This window comes from Schistocerca cancellata, chromosome 8, assembly GCF_023864275.1.
Source record: "Schistocerca cancellata isolate TAMUIC-IGC-003103 chromosome 8, iqSchCanc2.1, whole genome shotgun sequence".
NCBI lineage: Eukaryota > Metazoa > Arthropoda > Insecta > Orthoptera > Acrididae > Schistocerca > Schistocerca cancellata.
Window position 1 is genome coordinate 446,405,212 of NC_064633.1, and position 18,042 is coordinate 446,423,253.

An 18,042-nucleotide genomic window follows, 5' to 3' on the forward strand; every position below is an offset into this window, starting at 1 on the left:
ACTGACGTTGAAGCCACACGTAGGCTTACAACTATAAAATCACTTGCAACCGACTATAAGCACGTACTAGACCGTCTGTCTAAGATGTTGGAAGAATTACTTTATTCCTGGCGTCTAAACGACGCCAGCGTTGAAGCACGGCAGTAACAAACTGAGAAGTGTAGACAACGGATGTCCAGTCTCCCATTCAGTTGTGAGCGAGCAATGTTACGTAGTGGACGTGCGACTGTGAAGTGCCTAAGTAGTTGTGTCACAAATCGCAGTGGAGCAAAATCTCTAAATCAAGTGTCCAAGACATTCTGCAGAATGTATGGAAAAAGAGAAACGCGTTTGCAAATTTTGTCCCGTACACCGTAACTCTCGAATAAAACAATTCGTGGACGCCTACAGCGACTGGATTGAAATGCAAAACGCGGGCAGTTCTGTTCGGAAAAAGAAGAAAAAAATCACAGGTGATAAGACTTGCTGTTACCAGTGGGAACCTGTCACAAAACGACACTGTGCAGAATTTCCCATGAAGCGTCAACGCTTTGACGACATTAGTGACATTCAACCAGTGTGAGGCGCGAGTGAAATAATATCCCCAAAGGAGGACTTTACTGACGGTTTCACGTGGTTGTAGGAACGTTCTGTGCATTGCGCCCAAGTGAGAAATGACGATGTGGAACACCGAAGCGTTAAAGCCACTATTTTAAGATTTATCTCTTTTTTATTAATGTAGGCACATTTTTTTCGGACTGGCGTGTATGTCAGTAGTTGTGTGGACGCAGTATGAAGGCGAAATCTAAAGCAAACGAAGCTTCCCGACTGTCCTGCTTAGTTTTCGTAACGCTGGCTTGCAGCTTCGTTATTATATACTTGGCCTTCATATTGAGTCCTCACAAGAAGTGGCATATTCTATGCTCATAGCAGCAGTGCTGATTTTCGATAAGGTTAAATTTTGCATCAGTTGACATAACTCATTGTGATGGACTGGTAAATGCACGTGAAAGTTCACAACGTATATTTACGAAATCAGTCATGTGAATTGAATACTGCTAATGGAACAAGTGAATGAATTTAGTTCCAGTGGAGTCAGATGCAGCAAGCACGCGCCACGGAATGAGGTGACAGGACCAGCAGTCAACGCCCGCGCCGCCCACGCGTCTGAACTCTGCAGCTGGAGAGGCAGCCTGCGTGGGCGGCGCTCTAAACGCTGTTATCGGGGGCTGGGGCTGCGAGGGTGGCGCCGACAAAAGGGACACACAAGATCTGCCACCCCCACTTCCCGCCAGCTCATAGACGCTTCTTCTGAAAGGCCTGCTCTCGGCGTGTCCCTGGCGCGGATCACTGTTAAGCTGTACTCATCGGACAATTAACCACTCTCTTTATTATTCTTGTGTAGAATTACAGATACTTTTTAAGATTATATTAGTGGTTCCCAAGCTCGGGAAATGGAAATCTCTGCGCATGTTTGCACACAACTAGGATAGCTGTGCATATGATAGTGAAATATGATCAAAGAATCGAACATCACAGATGCAACGAGCACGTATGTTCATAACCAGTTCCATGCGCCGTGAGCTTTCCTTGCACGATATATGGCTGTAATCAGTGACGGGAAGTCCAAGTGTTCAATTTTCCTTATCAGGTGATTATATGATGGTAACTGTATCCATTTGGTGGTGTTGGTGATGGTGGTGGAGGTATTGATTATATGATTAGACGATGATATGATAGTGTTGGTCATTATGTGACGATATGATAGAAAGACGTATAATGTGATGTGCTAAGATGATAGTGATATTACAGGGTGTATAAACGTTGCAGTACACGAGGTCCAGAAACGAGTTGTTTGCAAGGCAGTTGCTAATGTGTAAATACCAACCGGCGCTGACCTCAGCGTGAAATTTGGGGTGAGAACTTTACACGTTTGGAATGATACAGAAATTCATTGAGGTAACTTACATAATCGGTAGATGTGTCATTTTCTTGCAAAAACGTCACTTTTCACACAGAAGTGTCTAATTTTGATTTGGTTCGATGTGACTACCATTTGTAATGCGGTAAACATCGCATCTTATTTGCATCACTAATGTGCTGTTCCATTGTGAATCTGTACGGTTTCAAGTGTAAACGTCCGCACAGTACTCGCCAAACAGTCTTTTTGTGAAGTGCAGTCCCGCGAGAAGCAAGTCGCGCTGATTTTTTGTGGACTGCGGGCAAAGGTCTCCATAATCTGTTCGGCATAATCAACAACACGCAGGTGACTGTTGATTTATCGTGTCGTATTGAACAACCCGTCTCAACAAAGTTCTTGTACCAAGAGTGAATTGCATACTTGCGTGGAAGTTTTTTAGCGTATCCGATGTGAAATTTACACCTAACCGTTGTAGAGTTAATTTCGTGAAACCAAAACACACAGCGAACACGCTCCGCATCATTGGAAGTAGCCGTTTAAACTGTGCACAACGCTGGCGCTCCTGGTGGCGAATGGGGGTACTGATCCACTACGTGAATCGAACTTTGGCTTGTTTGCTACAAAATAACACATCTACACACTCTGTAAGTTCTCAGTTTCTATATCAATCCAAAGTTGCGAAGTCCTTTTTGACTCACCCTGTATTGTCCTAGTTAGTACAAATTTAACTAATTTGTAAGAGAAATCTTTCGACGAAACGGAAGCGATGCCTGTTAACAGTCTTCAATAAGGTAACTACACCACTGGCCATTAAAATTGCTACACCACCAAGATGACGTGCTACAGACGCAAAACTTAACGACAGGGAGAAGATGTGTGAATGCTCTGAAAAGCTAATCATTTGCATATCACAGCAAGGTTGGCGCCGGTGGCGACACCTACAACGTGGTAATATGAGGAAGGTTTCCAACCGATTTCTCATACACAAACAGCAGTTGACCGGCGTTGCCTGGTGAAACGTTGTGATGCCTCGAGTAAGGAGGAGAAATGCGTACCATCACGTTTCCGACTTTGATAAAGGTCGGATTGTAGCCTATCGCGCTTGCGGTTTATCGTATCGCGACATTGCTGCTCGTGTTGGTCGAGATCCAATGACTGTTAGCAGAATATGGAATCGGTGGGTTCAGGAGGGTAATACGGAACGCCATGCTGGATCCCAACGGCCTCGTATCACTAGCAATCGAGATGATAGGCATCTTAATCTCGTGGCTATAACGGATCGTGCAGCCACGTCTCGATCTCTGAGTCAACAGATGGGGACGTTTGCAAGACGACGACCATCTGCACGAACAGTTCGATGACGTTTGCAGCAGCATGGACTATCAGCTCGGAGACCATGGCTGCGGTTACCCTTCACACTGCATCACAGACAGGAGCGCCTGCGATGGTGAACTCAACGACGAACCTGGGTACTCGAATGGCAAAACGACATTTTTTCGGATGAATCCAGGTTCTGTTTACAGCATCATGATGGTCGCATCCGTGTTTGGTGACATCGCGGTGAACCCACATTGGAAGCGTGTATTCGTCATCGCCATACTGCCGTATCACCCGAAGTGCTCGTATGGGGTGGCATTTGTTACACGTCACCTCCTTTTCGCATTGATGGCACTTTGAACTGTCACGTTACATTTCAGATGTGTTGCGACCCGTGGCTCTACCCTTCATTCGATCCCTGCGAAACCCTACATTTCAGCAGGATAACGCACGACAGCATGTTGCAGGTCCTGTACGGGCCTTCCTGGATACAGAAAATGTTAGACTGCTGCCCCGGCCAGCACATTCTCCACATCTCTCATCAACTGAAAATGTCTGGTAAATGGCGGCCGAGCAACTGTCTCGTCACAATACGGCAGTCACTACTCCTGATGAACTGTGGTATCGTGTTGAGGCTGCATGGACAGTTGTACCTGTACACGCCATCCAAGCTCTGTTTGACTCAACGCCCAGGCGTATCAAGGCCGTTATTACGGCCAGAGGTGATTGTTCTGGGTACTGACTTCTCAGGATCTATGCACCCAAACTGCGTGAAAATGTAATCACATGTCAGTTCTAGTATAAAATATTTGTCCAATGAATACCCGTTTATCATCTGCATTTCTTCTTGGTGCAACAATTTTAATGGCCAGTAGTGTATTTTCCTTAGCTGCATCCCCTCCCCTTAAACAGTAATGATACTGTTATGCTCCGTAAAGATTGTGCATTTTCAGTGCTCACACGGCCGGCCGCGTTCGCGAAGGGGGTCGCTGGCTGTTGGCGGCTTGTCTGCCACCTGCGGCCTGTGGAACGCGGACGCTTTCTCCGCCGCGGTACCCGCTCTCCGCACAGCGGTACTGGCGCCAAGTACTCGGCAGCCAGCAGCGGCGCGACTACTTAGCGGCGCCCGAGACGCACGGCCCAAAACCCGTCCAGCGCCCTGCCGCTCTGGGAAGGACACGAACTCACCGCGGGAAATGGAGCGGAGTGTGACAAGCCGAGGACGCTGGCGCGGAAACAAACCAGTTCCAGGCAGGCGGCTGACTGCCCGAGGGTCGTGTAACGTGTCCAGCCGTTCCGTGTCACAAGTAGCACGAAATTTTTCGCTCCCATTGTCATCACGGATAAGTAGTAGGACTTTATGGATTATCAACTCTAAAGGATACCCCAGAATGTTTGCCCTCATTCTAAATAGCTGTTACTATGTACTCACATTCCATTAGAACTACTGACGGCCTTGGGAGAGCCAGTCCTGACAAAACTCTACCATCTGGTGAGCAAGATGTATGAGACAGGTGAAATACCCTCAGACGTCAAGAAGAATATAATAATTCTAATCTCAAAGAAAGCAGGTGTTGATAGATGTGAAAATTACCGAACTATCAGTTTAATAAACCACTGCTGCAAAATACTAACACGAATTCTTTACAGGCAGATGGAAAAACTGGTAGAAGCCGACCTCGGGGAAGATCAGTTTGGATTCCGTAGAAATGTTGGAACACGTGAGGCAATACTGACCCTACCGCTGATCTTAGAAGCTAGATTAAGAAAAGGCAAACCTACGTTTCTAGCATTTGTAGACTCGGAGAAAGCTTTTGACCATGTTGACTGGAATAATCTCTTTCAAATTCTGAAGGTGGCAGGGGTAAAATACAGGGAGAGAAAGGCTATTTACAATTTGTACAGAAACCAGATGGCAGTTATAAGAGTCGAGGAGCATGAAAGGGAAGCATTGCTTGGGAAGGGAGTGAGACAGGGTTGTAGCCCCTCCCCGATGTTATTCAATCTGTATATTGAGCAAGCAGTAAAGGAAACAAAAGAAAAATTCGGAGTAGGTATTAAAATCCATGGAGAAGAAATAAAAACTTTGATGTTCGCCGATGACATTGTAATTCTGTCACAGACAGCAAATGAATTGGAAGGGGAGAGCACTTGAACGGAATGGACAGTGTCTTGAAAGGAAGATATAAGATGAACATCAACAAAAGCAAAACAAGGATAATGGAATGTAGTTGAATTAAGTCGGGTGATGCTGAGGAAATTAGATTAGGAAATGAGACACTTAAAGTAGTGAATGAGTTTTGCTATTTGGGGAGCAAAATAACTGATGATGGTCGAAGTAGAGAAGATAAAAAATGTAGACTGGTAATGGCAAGGAAAGCGTTTCTGAAGAAGAGAAATTTGTTAACATCGAGTATAGATTTAAACGTCAGGAAGTAGTTTCTGAAAGTATTTGTTTGGAGTGCAGCCATGTATGGAAGTGAAACATGGACGATAAATATTTTGGACAAGAAGAGAATAGAATCTTTCGAAATGTGGTGCTACAGAAGAATGCTGAAGAGTAAATGGGTAGATCACATAACTAATGAGGAGATATTGAACAGAATTGGGGAGAAGAGGATTTTGTGGCACAACTTGACTAGAAGAAGGTATCGGTTGGTAGGGCATATTCTGAGGCATCAAGTGATCACCAATTTAGTACTGGAGGGCAGCGTGGAGAGTAAAAATCGTAGAGGGAAACCAAGAGATGAATACACCAAACAAATTCAGAAGGATGTAGGTTGCAGTAGGTACTGGGATATGAAGCTGCTTGCACAGGATAGAGTAACATGGAGAGCTGCATCAAACCAGTCTCAGGACTGAAGACAACAACAACAACAACAACAACAACAACAAAAACAACAATGTACTCACTTCATGTCTAATTTTTAATGTGCTGACAATCTCTTAGTTTACACGAAGGTATTTTTTTTCCTCAATCTGGCGCTGGGAGTTCCACTATCGATTAAAGCGTAGAATGCCAGGGTCAGTATAGGAAAACGCACACTGTGTTGTGTGGTTGGCTGAGAGGAAATGTCCAATGACGGTGTAACGAAGATTTAGAAGAACTGTAGAGGGAACTGCCATCAGATGTCAAGATGGTTAAGGGATTGATGCAATTTTTTTTAAGGACACAATTGCGAGAGGAAATACGCGAGTGATCTTCAACGACTGCAGAGATTGTCGAAAACATTTTGGAAGTGGTTACAGGACCATTATCCAAATTTTGCAAGAAATTAAAGCACGCGGTTATAAATTACGAGAATAATTTCCCGAAGGAAGAGAATGAAAGTATCTTAGAGTAAATAGCGTTTTCTGCTGAAGCTACATTTGTGTGTTGTAGTCCGCAGTTCGTGGCCGTGCGGTAGCGTTCTCGCTTCCCGCGCCCGAGTTCCCGGGTTAGATTCCCGGCGGGGTCAGGGATTTTCTCTGCCTCGTGATGACTGTGTTGTGTGATGTCCTTAGGTTAGTTAGGTTTAAGTAGTTTTAAGTTCTAGCGGACTGATGACCATAGCTGTTAAGTCCCATAGTGCCGGCGGCGTACTTTAACCCCCCCCCCCCCCCCTAGGGTGGGAAGATCGTCGGTACCCATTTTGACAGCATGCTAAGTGAACTGGGGGGGACTGGAACGAAGGTCAGAACCCGGTACTCCAAGGACGGAGTCTAGTGCTCTACCCAGTACACCACCATCGCGTAAATATTGTCTGTGTCGATGTCAGTTACATTTGTTTGCGTGGACATCGTCCGCAGCAATCGGAGAAACATTCTTTTTGTAAATAAGAACTACCTTTTCTTGCTGCAATTATTTTGTTTCTTCTAGGCGCGTTTCGCCTATTACTTCAATATATCTCTAGTTGAACTTAGAATGATACAGTTTTGTTTTGATATGCTATATTTATAGATTACTGAACAATTCGCGTCTTGTTTTCTACGTAAATAAGTGATTGCGGTTTTAGTTGGCATCTGCATTTCCTCAGATACAAAGAACACACGAGAACCTGGAAGTATGGGACAAACCATTCTACTTTTGAAGAACAGCTAAGAGAACATAGCCACAGACCAACGTCTAGAGAAGGAGATGCGAAAATAATTAGAAACAACAATAAAAAGCACCACGTTACCCTGCAAGGAAATTACCACATACAGAAAGCCAAAGCAGAAAGAAACCCTGCTGAATGATCAAGTACACATGACAAACAATTCACTGTTTACAATAATAGGTAAGATAATGGAGTAACACACTAACAGAGGATAGGATTTAATAATAGTAATACCATCCCGCTCCTTCCCAATCAATCATCAACGAACTCCTCCACGAGACATTTAAATCAAAACTCAAATCAGCCGAAAACAAAAACTTTGAACCACTCTCTGACAGCTATGACATTCATATTCAGCTTTATACAATTGTAGTTCAAGTTATCAACTTTGGTAGTGCAGTTATCAGTAAAATATCAACTAGTGACAGAAGACTAATAATGGTCCACAGCAATTAGCGCAAAGAACATTAACATTGTGAAGAAAGAAGTTTGTAGTATAACAACATGCTTGTGTTTCGTAAGTGAAGTTACAATGTGACCAGATGGGATAAAACATAAGTGCCAACCAAAAACGCTGTAACTGCAAGTAGTCACAGATTTACGCAAAAAACAAGATGTTAACTGCTTTATATCACATATAAAAACAAAACTATCATTCTAAGTTCCACTGACGAGACAAAGTAAAAAGCGAAACGCGTCTGGAAGAAATGTAATAAATCGCAGCAGTAAAAGACGCTTTTTTTTTCACGAAACGAATATATTGATGTTAATTATACTGCGACTGCTGAAAATCACGTGTAACTCCAGTTCTGAAAGGGTGCAACCGGCTGTAAGAATTCGTTGAGAATTAAACGCCCGGTAGTAGTGTGGCGTGACGTACGGATACTTGTTTTAGTTTGTACCAGGCTCGTGTGTCACATTACTGAAGAGTTCTTCTACACTTGTTCCTGGAAGCAGGATAATAAAACACAATCTCCGACATTGCACAAATAGGCGGGTCGTATTCTTGTGGGTGTCGACTTTCTCAGGGCACAGAAATAAAGTTAAGCGCTGGCATAACAGCACCTGAACAAGCCAGTCGATGGAAATTCTCTTCAAGGTCTTGAGTGGGAACCTCGTTCTGACACACTTCATTGGAATTTCAGGAGTCGGTGAAGAAATAAGGACGACGATGACGACGACTCTATAATACTAATGGTTGGTGGTGTCGTAACCAACAACTTACTCCTTTACGGCAGAAGTACAATATACATTTTACAGGGAAAATTTATATAAAAAATCATAAATTCTGCCACTAACAACATATTTCTCATTTCTAGAATGTACTTTGAAATTGTAAAAGAATTGTCTTTACTGAAATACACGAAAGCATTCAGGGTACCTATTTCTACAACACATGAGAAACTACATTCTCTAGGTATTAGGAGTGGCTGGAAATATTGGCTAGCCTGACTGTGTGATGCATAATGCATAGTTGCAGCTAATAAATGTGACTTTTATGTACTATTTAAATCATCTACCGGCAGCAAGTACTGCAACACATACTGCTGCTCAGAATACAGTGGTCTAAGGTCATGTTCCGCAGCATGTGGCATATACAACCTGCAGGCATACTAGTCAAGCAAGTTCTCTGCCCCCCCCCCCTCCCTCCCTCCCCACCATCCGCCAATACTGCACGATTAGGACAGCTCTCACATCACGGGAACCTGCTGATGAAGCTATGAAGACATGATTGCTCTTTTTGTTTAAAAAATCGTTTTCTGTTCGTATCACCAGTTTCAGTTGTATATGAGGATTATCTTAAAATCAGTGTGCGAGTTAGTCTCGTTTTGTGCCAGGTATCGAGTGACGAAGCACAATCCATATCAAGGCTGACTTCATAACGCTCCGAAGTAATTGGTAGATGACCGTCTCGTATGGTTGAAACTGTTCATATAAGAATGTGAACGTATTTGTGTCTAGAAATAGGTTTATTAGAAGGAGAAAATAATTGCTGTGTCCTTCAGGCCAGTTTTCAGTCCGTGTCAGAAGTTTAACGCTACATATAACTCTGATTTCCTTATATTCGTCTCTCTCTGCACGTTTCCCAACACGTTTGTTACTATATCTGTTAATGTGAAAGTTAACTGATTTTTTAGTCTAGGAAGAGAGCGCGCAATAGTTGAATTCCGTGACGTTAACTGTTCCTCCATTCAGCACACAAATCGAAAAATGAACACCAGTGACGAGAACAACTCATTCTACGCTTCCCCTTCTGAGCTTGGGGGAGGACACAGAAAACAGTAGTAATTCTCCCTGTACTGTGTCAGCTGCTTCAATTCCTAGAATTACCATCTGATCGCTGGCCTCTGTGTTTTGTAGAACTGTTCTGAACAACTATCCTTGTTGACATTTTGGATATTTATGTTTCATACACTTACTTTATATGACAATGTATACTTCCTTCTAAGTTAAATAAAGCTGACAACTGACACGCTTACTCACTGAGAGTGAAAATACACACACACACACACACACACACACACACACACACACACACACACACACACATTCTCTTTGAAGACATGATTTACACCTCTCCACCGCTTACATTGGGTTTTGCTTTTCCTCAGCTTACTGAATGTCATCTATAATTAAGACCCGTTCTTTCATCGCTTTAAGTGCCTCTTACACACTCAGGGGTGTTCACCTTCATTACCATTCCAACATAAATCAACGGCATAAAAATTACTTTTAGGAAATCGCCACTTAAGCTCTCGGAAAGTTTTTTTCCTGTAGGGTGGGGGGCAGTTAGTATGTAGGCCTGCTGTTACGGCACTTTGATCAGCATTACATGAGTTTCCTGTCGATGTTTTCAAACTAATTAGCGGAATATTCGTTTCTATAAACACTGATCTTTACTCTGAATTGCTAATGTGCCATCTTATACACATTAATACCGTCACTCTCTCGACAATATGACGAAAATAAATCGAATGTGTTGCAGATCGAGGAATTACTTGAGGCATTTCTTTTTACCAAATCATGTCATCTAAATTAGCAAGTACTATGAGGAAGAGAGTAGCTTATTCTCGCAGAAAGAGTAAAGCAATCAAACACACAGGAGTGGTAAGCTCCCTCGATTGTTGCCTACTTCGGAGCTCGCATCCGTCACGGATGCTCTTGCAAAATAAATATTAATGGAAAGGGTGGTTTGAACCTCACAGTTCTGTACCACAAACGGATCCTCTAGTGGTAGCTTGCCTCTGTCTTGGAAACGGGATCACTAACATCTGCATGTGGACGTCCAGCACGAACCAAGACGACACTTCGTTTGTCACATAGATACAAAAAGGAAACTCCAGACGGAGACTAATTTTGATTGACGGCCTACAAACTAGGCCACTGAGTTTAAGTTATAAACCAGTTCATACATTTCAGCTGTCCCCACGGTAAGCACACACGTCAGATGGTTATGTTAATGTTTTGTTGACTAGTGAGAAGTTGTGTGTGAGCCCAGGAACCAAACACGAATCGCTACCTCTCGCTGACGGTGTGCTACTAATTCCTCAATCTGTGCTCTTCTCTCAGATCGACGCAGAATGCCGATCTCTCCATCGTTGCCGTCCACAAATATTCATCGCAGCGTATACTCCAATGAACAGTAGAAAAATGTCAACTCAGGTACTCTAACTGCTTGATAGTAACGACAGCAACGTCACTGAGCAATGTTGACGGCGAACTAAAAGAGAAGAAGAGATTTCGGAGCAGGTGGAAGGCACGAGTTTGTCAGATGCGCGAACACGGATGTCCATACTGGGCGACACTAGTCACATTACACAGATCATTTTCCAAGGATCCTACAGAAAACCTCCACGGAAATCAGCATCAGTTCCAAAGACAGTGATCATGCGAACCACAACCTGCTCTTTTCGCAGACGATACTAACAATGTCTTTGATAGAGGGAAGTAGGTTTTTTTTCGAAAAGTTGTTTTATTCAGTGTCACACCTTTCTCTCCTAAATAAAGTACCTTTCATTGGGATATTTAACACAAATTTAACACTGGATGGAAGCTGCTGACTAGCATGGCGCAATCCTTTGCCCGGAACGGACAGTCATGTATAAATACCGAAGTAATATCTGGACTGAGGAAAGCTTATGGCTGCCTCTCCACCTTCCATCAAACATAGAAAATGTGATATATACTGACAGCGCTTCCTTCCTAGAACCAATTTCCCGCTTTGTGTGACAATGAAATCTATTCCTAGATAGCAGAAACCGCTTACGTCTCCGTGGTGGGGTGGGTATTCATCCGGCTGGGCGAGTTAAGTGGCAGTATGAACATAGTGTAAAAATGAACTCTAGACAGTTTCGGAAGTTATTAACGGATTTTTTTTCAGACTATATTGGCGTGAGGGAATCACGGTCTCCGGTGGTTTGTTTCAGAGTAATAATATGATTTTTCCGTTTGTTACCGACGTTACTGTTATTTCTGGGAAAATAAATTCCTAACCGTGCAAAACTGTAATGTTCAATCACCGAAACTTCCATTACAAAACATGAAGGGACAACTTACTCTGCCAAAACCAAAAAAACAAAACCGAGGCAGCAGCGCATACCGTCAATATTTTCACTTTTGTGCAGATATTTTCGGTGCAATATCTATACAGAAGTAAAGGCGATAAGAAATAAAACAATGTCCAGTGATTCCTTATACCAAATTCATCAGAAAATATTCGTGATCGACCTCCGAAATTTTATACGAAGATGGTATCTGTTCTTTCGGAGAGAAAGAACAGATATCTAACGCCTGGCGACAGCGTATGGTCTTGATTTAATTATCATTTCAGTCCGAAATCTTGTCGGAGTTGATAGTGTTCACACCGTATAGTGCATCACAGCGAATGCTGTGAAGTAAATTAACATGTAACCAACGTGGGCAATGAGACGATGTATGGGGGCACCGAAAGTTAACACTTAGGCGATTTTCTCACCAGAAACATAGAAGAGAATGCAGCAGTGGAAGAAACAGTAGATACAGCATTCAGACTACGGAGCAATACTTTGAATTTCGCGTGATACAGCGGTTATTTGGATTTTCTGACACTTTAGTACCGTTGTTACAATTGAATGTTTATAACGGGAGAAACAATTGCCAGAAAAGGAATGTAGATATGCAGAAAAAAAGAAACAGTTTTATGAGAAATCTTTGGTTAAAAAAGTAACACAGATGAGTTTACTTTTAGATCAAAAAAGAATTACATGAAAAGTCCGAAAAGATAATAAAAGAATATAAAGATGCCTGGTTTTCTATGGACATATTAGAACAATGAACCGTTGAAGAGCTGCAGACACTATATTGACTTACAATGAGAACGGAAAAACTCTTAGTCTTATGGAAAACATTAAGATCTGCAGATACAGTACAACAAACAAAGGGTTCAAAATGGTTCAAATGGCTCTGAGCACTATGGGACTTAACAGCTATGGTCATCAGTCCCCTAGAACTTAGAACTACTTAAACCTAACTAACCTAACGACAGCACACAACACCCAGTCATCACGAGGCAGAGAAAATCCCTGACCCCGCCGGGAATCGAACCCGGAAACCCGGGCGTGGGAAGCGAGAACGCTACCGCACGACCACGAGCTGCGGACAACAAACAAAGGGACTCAGAGCCAAAAATGGAGGGAGTGATGGCTCTACCCGACGAGAAAGGAAGAACAACTTGATGACTATTATGCGAAGAACAGCGAGGAACACTGAGTCATAGAATGAGGGAATATTAGAGAAAGAAAAAAAAAAAAACTTGTGTTTTCGTAGGCGATAGGCGGCTGATCCATTCAATAAAATGAATTAAAATCGCAATAAGATGTACAATGTAAGTAAGTATGTAGCCTGTCCGGGACACATGAGATATGGGAATATCTAGTGGAAGTCCAATTACAACATTCCGTGTTTCGTATTTCAGAAAGAAGTTTACCCATTCTTGGGATGGCAGCCTTACAAACCATCCTGGGCGAGCCACAATGTCCCGTCTTGGTCGGAACGAGAGGTTTTCGGGCCAGAAACGCACTTGTGCCATTTCAGACCACTGTGTCCAAAGAAATTAGGAAGTAAACACTTCCTACTTGGCTGGATGCTGATGAAGGAGAGTGTTTGTGGTTTCTGACCGTGACTGCGGCATCGCGTAGGAGGGAACAGTGGACTTTTCTCTTTCGATCCCTAATGTCCATTCACGGAACGCTTAGAGAGCAGACTGTGAAAAGGACACGTGTCAAAGGGAAGATGATACTGGGCACATACGCCGTACTGAACCGTAATTTAATTATCCGTGTGAATAATTTAACGAAAAATTCGAGATGATAATTGAACTGGGGTGGCCAACCAGGATAATACTTTAGCACGTAGTACGGCATGATTAGCAGTAGTATTAGTAACAATGGTAAGGAAAGAAACAACTGTGTGAGATAGAAGCTGGGAGCCGACGACTTCTATTTGTTTTTTGGTTGTTTATTTTGCACATAATTAGAACCGCACACATTCAGTGTTAGTCCATTGTGTATTTTATATCCTTACGTAATATAAATTTCTTATTAAAAATTAAAATTTGGTTGATACGACGTCTGTAACTGAGTGACGTGGAATGGTAAGAAACAGCTTCAGTTGGGTTATGAGATTTATTTGTTCAATCACGACCGGTTTCGAGTGAGTGTAAGAACAACGGGCGCCGCACACTGGATACCAGGCTGCGGGCAGGTAACAGCCGAGTTGCGGCGTCAGAGTAACAGAACAGTAACCACATTACGAGGATCAAAACTCTCCACACCTTGAGCAGTAGAAGCAGTACACCCGGTTCCTAGAATAGCTACACTCAACCAACCGTTCCTCTGAACAGACATGTCATTATTACTAATGCTAAAATGACATATACATGCTACAAATACGCAAGGATCTTCAAAGATAAAGGAAGAAGCAACTCTTTTCAGTTTATTCTTTGCAACACCTACTCCAGTGCCACTCTTCGCTTCAGTGTTCAGAATATTTTTCAATACATAAGCTACGCCGGGTCCATAAACTAGTCGTTCCTCTTCCTCACAGAGGTCGTTCTGTTCGATCTGGGCCAATCATGCGCTGCTCCAGAGCCGCTCGTACGGCCGGTGACAAGCGGTTTTCCGCCGCTTGAATCCGGTGGTTGCCCGAATGCTTGGCGAACTGCGTCGAATACAGTCCGAAGGTGACGTACATCGTTGTCATGGACTTCAGAATTGCCGAATACCCTTCGTCGAAGCTCTTCACTCCCGGGAAAGTCGCAGTCTCCATACTCTTCGCACCAGAATGCAAATGCTTGGAGGCTCACTTCCAAACATAAGCGTTCAAACTTTTATTTGAATTTTGTGTGTTTCCTCCCAAGCACCGATACAACAACTCGTCCTCCGAAAGAAAAAAATTGGTGCGTGGAAAAGGCCGATTTCGGGCAGGTGCAATTTTTTTTGTTCAACCGCGAATAACAAACATTTCCGTTTCGTATTCGGAAAAACGGTTTCAGGGGTGGATTCCGAACACTTTTACGGATCCAAAAATGCTATTTAAAAAAATCGATTTTTTGAACCAAAAGATAGTAAAACTCCCCTTAAGGCATCCGTATGTTCTGCCCGGTCAGTGTTGTAATGAGGATCACCACCACAGTACACCATGCTGATCGCTAATTGACACACCTTGTTCTCACCCGTTCCTTCAACTCTCTCAAGTTGCGGGCCCAGCCCCACTTGGCGCTATAGTCACGCTGACTTCACGCTATGTCACGTCCACGTTTCTGTGTACGACTGGGAGACTTCTAGGGACATGCTCCCGCACTTCCATTCATTTCCACCGAGTAGTTACTCTGTTGAAGGAGTATCTATCTCGTCCTGAAGTTTTTCAGAGCAGTATAGTAGGTTTTCCTCGGCTGGCACTGCCCTGTTTGCCTCCACTAGTTTGCTTTTCATGTCATCCTTGCTTCTTCCGTCATTTTTATTTTTGTAAATACAGTCAAATAAGAAAAGGAACCACCTTTCGTTGTCAGCGAGAGGCAATATTCCATTTAAGACGATGATCAGCGCCGTTGTGACTCGATATAGCGTGCAGTCCTCTCCAGTGCATGCTACAGGGTGAGAAAGCTTAGAAGACTTAACAGCTGCTTTGAGTCATTACTGGTGCCTCCTTGTTGCGTTTTGCCACGGTAAGGCGGCGCTCTCTACCCTGGCCACGTTGCTCTCTGGAGGCTGCCTCCCTTCTCAGGGACAGTAATCACGCCACTTGTGAGCCACGCGCTGTGACCATAAATGACGACGGGAGATAAGGCAGCCGAACGATCGTTGTCGCTCATTACCGCCGCTGGTGCGCTTTACAGCTTGTTTATGAAGACATTACTCGTCATACTCGCTGTTTGTCACAGGCCTGCCGCAGGCAAGCTCTAAAGCCCGGGTTATGGCGTACCTGCACGGCGTTTGGAAACACAGTAGGCAATACCCGTTGCCTGAAATGTCTCCAAACAAAACTGTGCGTCCAATTACTGATGGATATGCGCGCGCGCGCATGCGTGCTTGTGTTTTTCGCATATCTTCCTAATCAACTGGATCGATTTCAACCAAACTTGGTGCACATTATCATTCACTGTATGGAAATTGCTGTTGCGGGGGCAGGAACCACCTACTTATCATAGGAGTGATGCGTGGAGGTGAAAAGGCAGTTTAGCTAACGACGCACGGATATCCATACTTCAGTCATCCATTATTTGACAGAAAGAGCACTTAGTGACTTTTAACAAACTTTACTCATAATTTGAAACATTTACAAAATTTTTACCCGCTAGCAAAACTTAAGTAATCTTTCCATTTAAGCGCATTACGTCGCAGTTGTCTACGTTAAAGAGTCAAATGTCCGTTCCTGCACCATAATCGGTCCTCCGAAGATATTCCTGCAAATCGCCACAAATTTCTACCACTGAGACTTCCCTATATACAGCCGCATCAGCGTCAAAAAGCTTTCCGTAGCTTCCGATATTATCCACTATGGTAGTTGATTACGCACCACACACGGCAGCTGCAGTAACGTGTCCGTGCGATTCGTCAGTCACTGCCTTCCGACCTTCGCCAAACTGCTTACAGGAGTTCTGCAGTCGCGGCCTTGGCAGCGTTGTTTTGTTTTATCATGTTGGCAGCCTTCACCACCTTTCAGCCAGTTTCACATTATCTAGAGCCACAAATTTTATAAGTCAATGCTTTTACTGTACAACATACGCTATGCTAAACGTTCACGTAGGTTTACTACGAATGCACCATCGACGACGGGTTCAAAAAATAGTTCAAATGGCTTTAAGCCCTATGGGACTTAACATCTCAGGTCATTAGTCCCCGAGACTTAGAACTACTTAAACCTAACTAACCTAAGGACATCACACACATCCATGCCCGAGGCAGGATTCGAACCTGCGACCGTAGCAGCAGCGCTGTTCCGGACCGAAGCGACTAGAACCGTTCGGCCACAGAGGCCGGCTCGACGACGGGACAGGCGTGCAAATCTCATAAACGATTTACTATAAGATTATAGCAAAACTGAATAGTGATTGTTACGTGCATTAAACAACTCTTTGTTCAAGGATTTACTACACTGATGTAAAATTGTAGCTATATACTGGTGAGTGCTGCAGTATTTTTAGCAACGCTGCTTCCTCACTGGTTGGAGAGGTTTAGTTGATGATCCACCAGTGCCCTGCATTAGGTATATTTGATGACTTGACTCTTTCTCTTAAATTTCTTGGAAGGAAAGATCTATTTGACTTGATAAAAAGTTTCCTATAGCCAAGATCGCAAAGCTATTACTCATTTCTGACTACCGGCTTCGAGAGATGTGCTATGTTGTCATAATGATGGATAAAATGTAGCACATTATACAAAGGTTGCTCAGTGAAAATATTTACAGTACACAATTTACACATGTGCACATAGTCATGTCCGTATACGTAGCGCTCACAGACGAATCTTAAGCCTCACAAATCACAATGCACTGTATGCTCATTTGCACATCTGTTAACATTTGCTTGGCATGTTGCTTTCACTGGTGATCCATCTTAGTTGTGCCATATACCTCGTCTACGTACACGGGCATGGCCATGTGCACAAGTTCTAAATTGTCTAACTCTAAATATTTCATTTCTGACAAACTTTTGTATAATATGTTGTATTTAATACACCATTATGTAGACATGGCAACGAACACGTTTTGTATAATAAAAAAAATGAACACCAGAAGATGACAGTTTATCTATAGAAACAGGTTGTCAGAAATAAAGAAACATATGATCTTGACTACCGAAAGTTCTTTAACCAAGATCTTTTTCTGAACGTACCTCAAAGACACCAATGCACGTCATTTGCGACTTCTCAAATGTGGTCACTGGGGAACAAGAAGCACTATTTTTATGAACAGAGAGTAAGGTAAAAGTTGTATTACAGATTTAGTTTCTTGAAACATTCTTTAACCAACACTGAGATCATATTCACGAAATACCTCAAAGCATACTGCAGAAAAAAAAAGGAACGAGAGGTGAACGTTTGTGTAAGGGAATTCTGTACGTGGCTTGTAACGATGCACAAACTTTTCAAGTTGTTGAAAATTAAAGCTTTCTGAATCTGCTAAAAGTCACTGCACCTTTTGGACAAAGTACCGTCCGTGATGCTGGAAAACCGAATTGATGTTTCTCAGAATCATTTCAAAAATAAA